The sequence below is a fragment of the Megalopta genalis genome, chromosome 8, assembly GCF_051020955.1.
Source record: "Megalopta genalis isolate 19385.01 chromosome 8, iyMegGena1_principal, whole genome shotgun sequence".
Classification (NCBI taxonomy): Eukaryota; Metazoa; Arthropoda; class Insecta; order Hymenoptera; family Halictidae; genus Megalopta; species Megalopta genalis.
The window spans coordinates 4835858-4845598 of NC_135020.1; positions in this window are offsets into that span (position 1 = coordinate 4835858).

The window sequence follows — 9741 nt, forward strand, 5'->3', positions numbered from 1 at the left end:
AGAAAAACCGTGGAGTCACAAGGTACATGACCAATCTCCGAATCGTGGCATGTGGCCTCCGAATTGCCTTCGAACAGTGATATGTGAAATTGGAGAACATTTCAAAAATTTTATAAAGTTGTAGTAATTTGTTCATTTTATTCAACGAAATGAAAATTGAAATGCTTGAATGGATGACACTCGACTGTCTATTCCTTCGCATATCATAGATTTTAGCTAACTGTGGTACAGTTATTATTATTATTATAATACATTCTTATATTATCACATATATTACATTCTTCGTAAAAGGCCCGGAGCTCGGAATTGGAAACAGTAATCGCCAGACACTCAGACACGATTCTTCGAGTCTCTTGGCTCGTTTTTTTAGAAACTCGCGGAAGTCAGCAAAAAAGGCAGCTGCCAGCCTTCCGGTGTACGTTAATATTAGTACATAATAATGGTAAAATAAAAACGATGACTTAACTTTTTTATTATTAAAGGCCCGAGCTCCGGAAAATGTAATACATGTAATAATATAAGAATGTAATAATAATAACTGTATCACAGTTAATTAAAATCTATGAAATGCGACGAGATAGAAGGACGAGTGTCGTCCATTCAAGCATTTCAATTTTCATTTCGTTGAATAAAATGACTAAATTACTACAATTTTATAGAATTTTTGAAATGTTCTCCAATTTTACATTCGCCGAATCCTGTCCATCTACATAAATATCCACAGTGTAGCAATGAATCAGAAATTTGTAAAAAAATACAAGAACCGCTGTGATCGCAACAGCGGCTCTTAGAAAAACATCCTCTGTCGTAATTAACAACTTACTGTTCGGTAACGCAAAAATAGCATTCGCATTTCCGTGAACATCGAGCCCGTTTGGCTGAAGAAATACGGCGCATTTAGCCGTGGAAGTTTCGGTGACAATTCCATAGACGGATCGTGCAATTGCGATGCATTTAACTTGCCCGGCGTTTGGTTTTCCGGTTGTACATGGCTTGTTGAAGGCAGTGCTCGTAATCGGGAGACAATTACTAGCGGCGAAGCAAAGTCGGGTCACGTTGCGCATTCCCTGCAACATTGTAGATTTGCTGGCAAACGAAGCGAGGGGAACAATGCGACTCGATTCAATTTCGGTTCGAAGCACTCGGTGCGTTGGCCTGCGATGCTCGTTCGCGAGCGAGCGAGCCGTGATCCCGATCGAGCTGACTGACGGAGCCTGTAACGAAATGCATCCGTTGTTCGGTGCATCGGTTAAAAGCGACCTGTACTTCCATTATGCGCCAAGGGACCTCCCTGGTTTAACGTCCTGATTATAAGACAAATCTTAGGTTATTTTAAAGCAACGGTTCGAGTGTTCTCATTCCGAACTTGCTACGCTTATTTACCGATATTCGAAGAATGTACGAAAAATTCGTTCACCAATATAAATCAATTTCTTCAAAAATAGAGCTATGATAATATAAATCATCTTGTACGAAACTCTTGTAGGTCTCATTCGTTTGTGAAATCACATTCACTCTTTGGTTCCGATATGCTGCGATGTTGATTGCACATTGGAGAAATCCAAGTGTAAAACGTAATAGATGAATATTATTATATATATATTATACATAATTTCATTTCATTTGGATTATTAAAACAACGATTTTTGGCCCAGCGAATATCGGTAGATGTATTGAGCACATGGTACCATATTCTTGTTTTTCAAGATTTTTTTATTCCACGCCAATATTCATAAAATTGTGTGAAAGATCATCGTCTTCTAATATTCATCCGAAAATATTCATCTACTACGTTTTACACTTCTCCAATGTGCAATCAACGTCGCAGCATATATTACACGAATCGTGAATGTAGAAATTTCGCTATGATTGCATACTTTCTCATATCCAAATAAAATGATATATATCATATTTATTTAGAAACATTCATTTATTAATAATTTCATTTCATCTGGACATGAGAAAGTATGCAATCATAGCGAAATTTCTACGTTCACGATACGTGTAATATATTCGTCGTATTGTCACGGTCTAATGATTTCCAATATAATTTCCTGAATGTGGGCAGTTACAATTTAGCGTGTCGGGTATTTTTCATATACGATATTATAAATACCGCTCAAATCATTTCCGACAACAGTTATAATTAGAGTGTGCAATGTGTAACAACAACTGCAATGACGATTCGATAATTACAATCGACCTGCCAGAAGTATACTAGAAATTGAACGGCAAACATACGCCCTCAATTGCTAAATTACAATAAATTTAGCCAATCGGAATCAACAGCGATGATTGAACTAACTGCGGCGTAACAGAATTGTTCCCGGTAAAATAGATTTAAAGCTGTACAGAATTCGAGTGTTCCACGTGACCCATAAACTTCGAACACCTGCCCGATACCTCTCTTGTATCGAAGGCTGTTGCCGGAGCAAACTCTATCATTAGACCGTGACAGTAGTCGGGGTAGGGAACTTAATCGAAAATCACAGTAATTAATCAGCCATTGAACGCGAAACTGTTCGACTTCGCTTCGACTTCGAAGCGACTGGATCGGTTACAAAGTGGATGTAGATCGGCCCGCAGGAAATGAATGAGAGCACGCGCTGGGGCTAGGGTAACCCGGCAATTTTCCTAAGAAGTATCGACTGGTTCATCGGTAGAAACCCGGCTGCGATTTCAATCCAAGTTTCAGCTTCCCGGATTTCCATTTACGTCGATTGCCGTTGCACGGCGCACCGGCTGTCCTAGAGAAGACGCGATCCGACCCAGAAATACGTTAAAAATTGCCTGTACCAGCCAACGGACCGGCGGATTACGTGAGACGGCGAACGAGCTCGAGGTTAATGGACGGGTTTAGCCCTTCGAGCCGGCGATACAACGAGCGGAATACGCTTCGCGACGGATCGCGCTGTCTAGCTGTATTTACAGACCGAGGATCGATCGGCCGCATTTATCGGCGCGATTCATAAGCCGAGCGACGCGGACAGAGCGACTCAGTTTCCGAACTTTCGCCGATCGTTCCGGCAAATTGATTTAGGATCGCGCAGGTCGATCTGATAACGGGAACAGTGATAAGACCGACAAATCGTCCTTGAAATCGTCGCGCCGAATCTAATCACCGCGGCGAGTAGAAATGTAATCACAACGTGTTCCGGGCGGAGGTGATCATCTGCATTTCTGGGCAAAAAGATGGCACACGTGTGCTGAATTCTCTAAATTCTACAAATGCTAGAATTATCAGATATTTTAAGGCAATTTAATTCTTAGCAATGATATGGCAAAAGTATCTCGCTCTGGTAATTCTCCCTCGTAATCAAGGACATTCATGCATCGCAATTTGAAAATTGCACTTCACATATTCATGTAAATTTTATGAAAATGCAATTTTTTGAAAATTGTGAATACGTCATTAATTCACGTTTGGAGATTATTATTTGAATGGGTCAGAATCATAGCAGCATAAGCCAGATTTTTCTCGTTGCGAGGAATGAGGAGTGTTATTGTAACAATGTTACGTAACATTTTAGCACGTACAAATTACATTTCAAGACATAAGTCAAAATTTTCGCCACTGTGATTCAAAACCCACTTATTATTATTATAAATTATAATATTATTATATATTATTATAATTATATAAATTATATAAATAACCTTGACATAACCCATACAAAAAATGCGAAGCATAAAAAATTAAATAATAATTACTCCGAACCTATTTATACGTTCCAACGTTTACAGATCCAACAACTTGTTTTGCCCTCGTAAAGAGCAGTACGCTGTGGAATGTTTAATCGCAAAGTGAACATATTGATCCCTACCAGACGAATTCGATGATCGAGCGGAGAAGCATGTTCTATAACTATTTGGAGGAAACAATGAAGGTCCGACACGGTTCTAAAACTTCCCGCATACGGGTGAAGCGGGTGTTATGACTCCTGGCGTTTCATATGGTTGGAATGAGGTCCTTGAACTGAATCTCGACAGGATTCTACAGACGCCCGTGCCAGAGCCGACGGAACATTCAACGCGAGGAAGTAGCTGAGAGGCATCCTGGCTAAAGCAAGACGTAACTAACTTCGAAACTACGGAGCCAACATTTGCAACTCGATGGAATCCTTAATTCCGCAGGTTTACGTTTTCGTGGCTGCGTGTGCCAGCAGCCCAGCCAGTTGCTAATACTTTCAGCCTACTCGGAAGCTTTCTCGACAAGTTTTCGGAGCTTATCGAATAGGGTATCGGCACTAGTTTCTGCCAGATCGACAAACAGAATGGGTTAGGCTCAGCCCATGTCCTTGATACCTGCTTTGACGAACGCTTTATCCGTGAGAAACTCCGCGGAAACATACAAACCGACCCTGATTGCACCGATTTTCGTATGAAAATGTGCGAAACACATTGTTCTTCGTAAAATATTTGTAATTTTATTTGTAATTTGTGTTGTGTAATTTTTCGATTAGTTAACTTAATTTTATGAAAACTCGCATATACGATCTATGAACGAAAACTGCGGAGAAATATTTTTGGAAGTTTTTGTTTTTTCTTTGCCATGTAATAATATAATGTACATAATATTTTGCCAAATAATAACTATTAGAAATATGTTAGATTTTCTGGTAGAAATTAATTTGAATATTTAAATATTAATTTGATTATTTAATGTAAATATCTGAAGGCGGCATCACCTAAAAATGTTGTCAGATACATTCGAAATTGGATTACTCCATATGCAAACATTGACGAAATATAAGAATAAATTTGATATAGAATGAATTTTCGTGACCCGATATTCTGTGACGTTAACGGCCTACTACCATCCCCATGTAATCCGCGGCGTTATCAATACACTATGAAACATTATAGATGTAACAGAAGATCCATCACTGAAATGAGTGTTCCAATATCCTTTGTTTTCACATTTTGACAAGCTATTTGCAAATTGCACTAAAACTATTACGCAATATTGAATTCTCTAGAGTGTATATCTGTGGTTGCAAGAAGAAATACCGCATGTTACATGCGTTCATTTGTGACATATTGTGGGTCGAAGCTCTGATTATTAATTCTTCGTATTAGTAATTTTCAAATCGAATTTATTTTTATAATTTTGTTCTGATAAATATGTAAATCTTATATTCTATAGTCCAATTAGTACATAAACTTTTTAAAATTGAGTACTGAGAAACAAAAATACAGTGAATTCTCCCTAATTGACACGCTCAGCTTGTTTGAGGAAAGGAGATATTTGACTTTTCGAGACTTGCGGCTCGGTTTTATAGTTATCGATTGTCAACAACTGTAAAAACGAGCCGCAAGGCTAGAATAATCGTGCCTCCTCTTCCCAAATTATTCATTTTTATGCACAATCTCAGCGTCAATTAGGGAGAATTAACTGTGTTCACCTCTGGTCTTCGGTTCGAATTTAATTCTAGCATTCAGTATGTGGCAATCTAGTAAAGTAGTTTGAGTACGATTGAACCATATGTCAGAAATTACTGTTAACCAAACTTTCTAAAGTATTTCTGGTCTCGTACTTTATAAATTTCTTAAACTGTAATAGACATCCGCAGTCAATATTATAGTTAGAACTTGACACAATTTTAGTAAGTACTGTGATCAGATAAGTCTTCGCAAAGACGGTAGCAAATGAGAAATGGCGACACTTTGAAAACTTTTCCACTGTTGAAACTTTCAAAGCGTTCCCAGTAAAATATTTTATCAATTAACTAAACTTTCCAACGTCAGCTACTTTTTTTTATGTCTACTAACTATTCCAAGTCCAATCCACTTTCATGTTAATAGGTAAAACTTGGAATACCTCGACAACGCGGACGGGATAAATCTTGAAAACATTCAATTTACCGCTTCGAATATATTCTTACTAAGTAAAATGCGCAATTTTATGCAAATCCCACTTAGAAAGATTATTTTAAAATGTACTAGCTAGAATACAGTAGCTTACACTAAACGTTGATTAGAAATATATTGGGTTGGCAACTAAGTAATTGCCGATTTCAGTTATATAGATGTCTCTCACTCCCATTTTTATGATATCCGTGAATGTCATATTATAAAATTATTATTATTATGTTATTTTTTATTATCCATGAATGTTAGCAACTGGACAAATTGAATGCAGCGGTCAAGGAAAAGCGACCAGAATTGGTCAATCGTAAAGGTGTCATTTTCCAGCAGGACAATGCTAGGCCGCACACGTCTTTGTCCACTCGGCAAAAATTGATGGATATTGCTTGGGAATTGATGTTACACCCACCATATAGCCCTGATCTCACGCCATCGGATTACCACTTATTTCGATCCCTGGTCAACTCCCTTCGTGGTAAAACTTTGAATGATGATGACGCTGTAAAATCTCACTTAACTCAGTTTTTGGCCGAAAAGGATCGGACTTTCTACGAGCGTGGAATTTTCAAGTTGTCAGAGAGATGGCAAAAGGTCATCGAACAAAATGGAAAATACATTACAGATTAAACTTCGTTCCAAGTAAAAAAAATTTGTTATTTCATTGAACAAATCGGCAATTACTTAGTTGCCAACCCAATAGTTTGTAGTTAAATAAATAATGTTTATTAACAAATCTACTTTCTTATACTCTTTGAAAATACATAGATATGGTAAACACATAAAGATTCGTAGTTTCTTTGGAACATTCGAGCATGTTGTAAATTGTAAGAAATACTTAAAAGAAAGCTCGATTGATAAATGCAATATTTCTACAAGAAAGTGTTATACCAGACATTGCGTCCTGTCCGATTGACAGGCGGTATATATTAACAATTAATGTTCACCACACAAGAAGTAAACTTGAACGAGGTGTGTCTCACCTGGTACAAGAATAGGCGCATTTACCATGAGCCACAAAAGCTACTTCGAGCAACATAAATCAATATTCTTTCTGCGTTCGTGATTTCAGTATCGCTGGAAGTGAATTTCAGCGACAGTGAAATAACGAATGTGGTATAAATATCGATTACTGTGGCTATGTAGTTGCTCGCGTACGTCCGCTCTTACCCACGATGCATAAGTTGTGCCTTATCGTGACAGATGATATCGAGACATAAATGAAGTATAGGCACAGACGAGGCACAGATTTAGCAGTGACCAATTGCTGTGCTTCGGTTGTATTTTCGGGCATAATTAACTCACATAATTATTTATCACGTTATAAATTCTTTAATCACTATATCATGCATATCACTATCATGCATAAAATGACGACAAAACAATTTGTGTTCTCGACATTCTAAGCATTTATTTTAGAAATAATATAAAAATAGTACAATAATTTATTTACAGGAGCTTCGAAACCTTTAGTTAACAATAATTTAGAGGAATATAAAAAGAAACCATATTTGCGAGAGGTTTACACGTCAATACTTAAATAATCCTATCCGGCATTTATCTTTGTAATTTATTTATTATTTAGAAAACTGTTTCATATAGAAAATGTTACAGTTTCAAGTGTGTTTCTACGTTTCGATCATTCGGTATGAATCCCATTCCCAAGTTTGTGTTGACAAGTAGGGAAGAAATCGCTTGATGTATACTTCCATCAGAAGCACTGATAGTATTCGAAGGAATATAATGTGACAACAATGTATTTTCAAAAGTTGGCCTCCTCGGACGCACTTTTCTCTCTCATACTCAGAAGTAGTTCACGAGATGACCATTTCATTTATGTAGAGTCCGATAACAGCATTTAAACAACTTCAAAGCATTTTCAATATACAGTAATGTCTCTTTAATTGACGGTCAGGTTGTCCACAAAGATGGACAATTTGAGAAGAGGAGATACGATTATTCGAGCCTTGCGGTTCGTTTTTATAGTTTTGAATTGTCAACAACTATAAAAACGAGTTATAAGGCTCGAATAATCGTATCTCCTCTTCCCAAATTGTCCATTTTTGTGCACAATCTTAACGTCAGTTAGGGAGACATTACTGTAGTCGGTAATTCAGATCTTAAGGTATCAAAATGCATTGCAGTAATATGTACGGGACCTAAATCTGTGTGTTAAATCTACTCCTATACATACTTCGTCTCTGATGCAATATCTGTAAGAATCCTAAGTCTCTGCCACCGGTTTCGAGCAACGTCGGTATTTCAGAACGTGGATAAGAAATCCCAAATGGTACATGCATTACCCCTATACTGGACTACCACAAACAGATGCTAGCACAAATGAGATATCAGCACAGACGAGTTACCATAGCAGACAGGACACTAAGGGAGGGATAATATAGAGATTTAATATACAGGGTGTCCCAAAAATGTGGGGTAGCTGAGGTCATTTGAAGTAACTTCTTCCTTTGCGAAAATGTAATCTGCGGCTTCGTTTACGAGTTATTAACGGAAAACATTGAGCAATGAGAGGTGACGGCGCGAAGTTCGAGAGCCCGCAGCACGAGGCTTTGACAGATGGTCGGAACGTACTCGAGCCGCGTTCGAAGTATTGAACAAATCACGAAGCGAGAAATCTCCGGATTTTTTTTACTACGTAACAGTGATATTTTTAAGAAAAACGCTGTTCACCTTTACTTTAGAACGTCTGAAGAATATTTACTAATTTTTCGGACCCGAAATAGTAAGTAATTTAATAGTGACGGCCGTTTTAATTTTCTAGTGTGCATGACACCTTGTGTGTAACATATGAAATTTTTAAGCAAGATGTACAGTGAAGATTAACAAAGTACGTAAATGATATTCTTCCCAACTTCACATGTTGACCTTGACATAACCTTGACATCACCTTGATATGACCTTGATATGACCTTGACATGACCTTGACATGACCTTGACATGACCTTGACATAACCTTGATATGACCTTGGTATGACCTTGATATGTCAAGGTTATTTGAAGGTTATTTGAAGGTTATTGATAATATACTTCATGTTTCTCTAACAAACATATTCCTTACGTCCTTTAACACGATTATTATTTATTAAATTAGCATTGCGAATCATTCGTTGAACTGTGTTCGGACACGGAATTATTTAAATTAAAATATCATTTACATACTTTGTTAATCTTCACTATACACCTTGCTTAAAAATTTCATATGTTACACACGAGGTATCATGCACACTAGAAAATTAAAACGGCCGTCACGGTTAAATTACTTACTATTTCGGGTCCAAAAAAATAGTAAATATTCTTCAGACGTTTTAAAGTAAAGGTGAACAGCGTTTTTCTTAAAAATATCACTGTTACGTAGTAAAAAAAATCCGGAGATTTCTCGCTTCGTGATTTGTTCAATACTTCGAACGCGGCTCGAGTACGTCCCGACCATCTGTCAAAGCCTCGTGCTGCGGGCTCTCGAACTTCGCGCCGGCACCTCTCATTGGTCAATGTTTTCCGTTAATAACTCGTAAACAAAGCCGCAGATTGCATTTTCGCAAAGGAAAAAGTTACTTCAAATGTCCTCAGCTACCCCTCATTTTCGGCTGTTAAAATAATTGTGGAACACCCTGTATACGATAATTAATAAATACGTATAATATATCAAGTTTTAGTAAAGTACCAAATGGTCAGTGTAAAGAATCGAATTAAAACAGCTCGGTACGGAACATGTTAATACAACGAATAGCCACATAATTGTTTAATATAAGCATGTCAAATAAAAAATATTATAACTTAGAATACGTTTCTGTATTATTTAGGAGCTGTACGGATCCGAAGTTTGTGCTGTCGCCGACAACCCGGGAAGAAATTGCT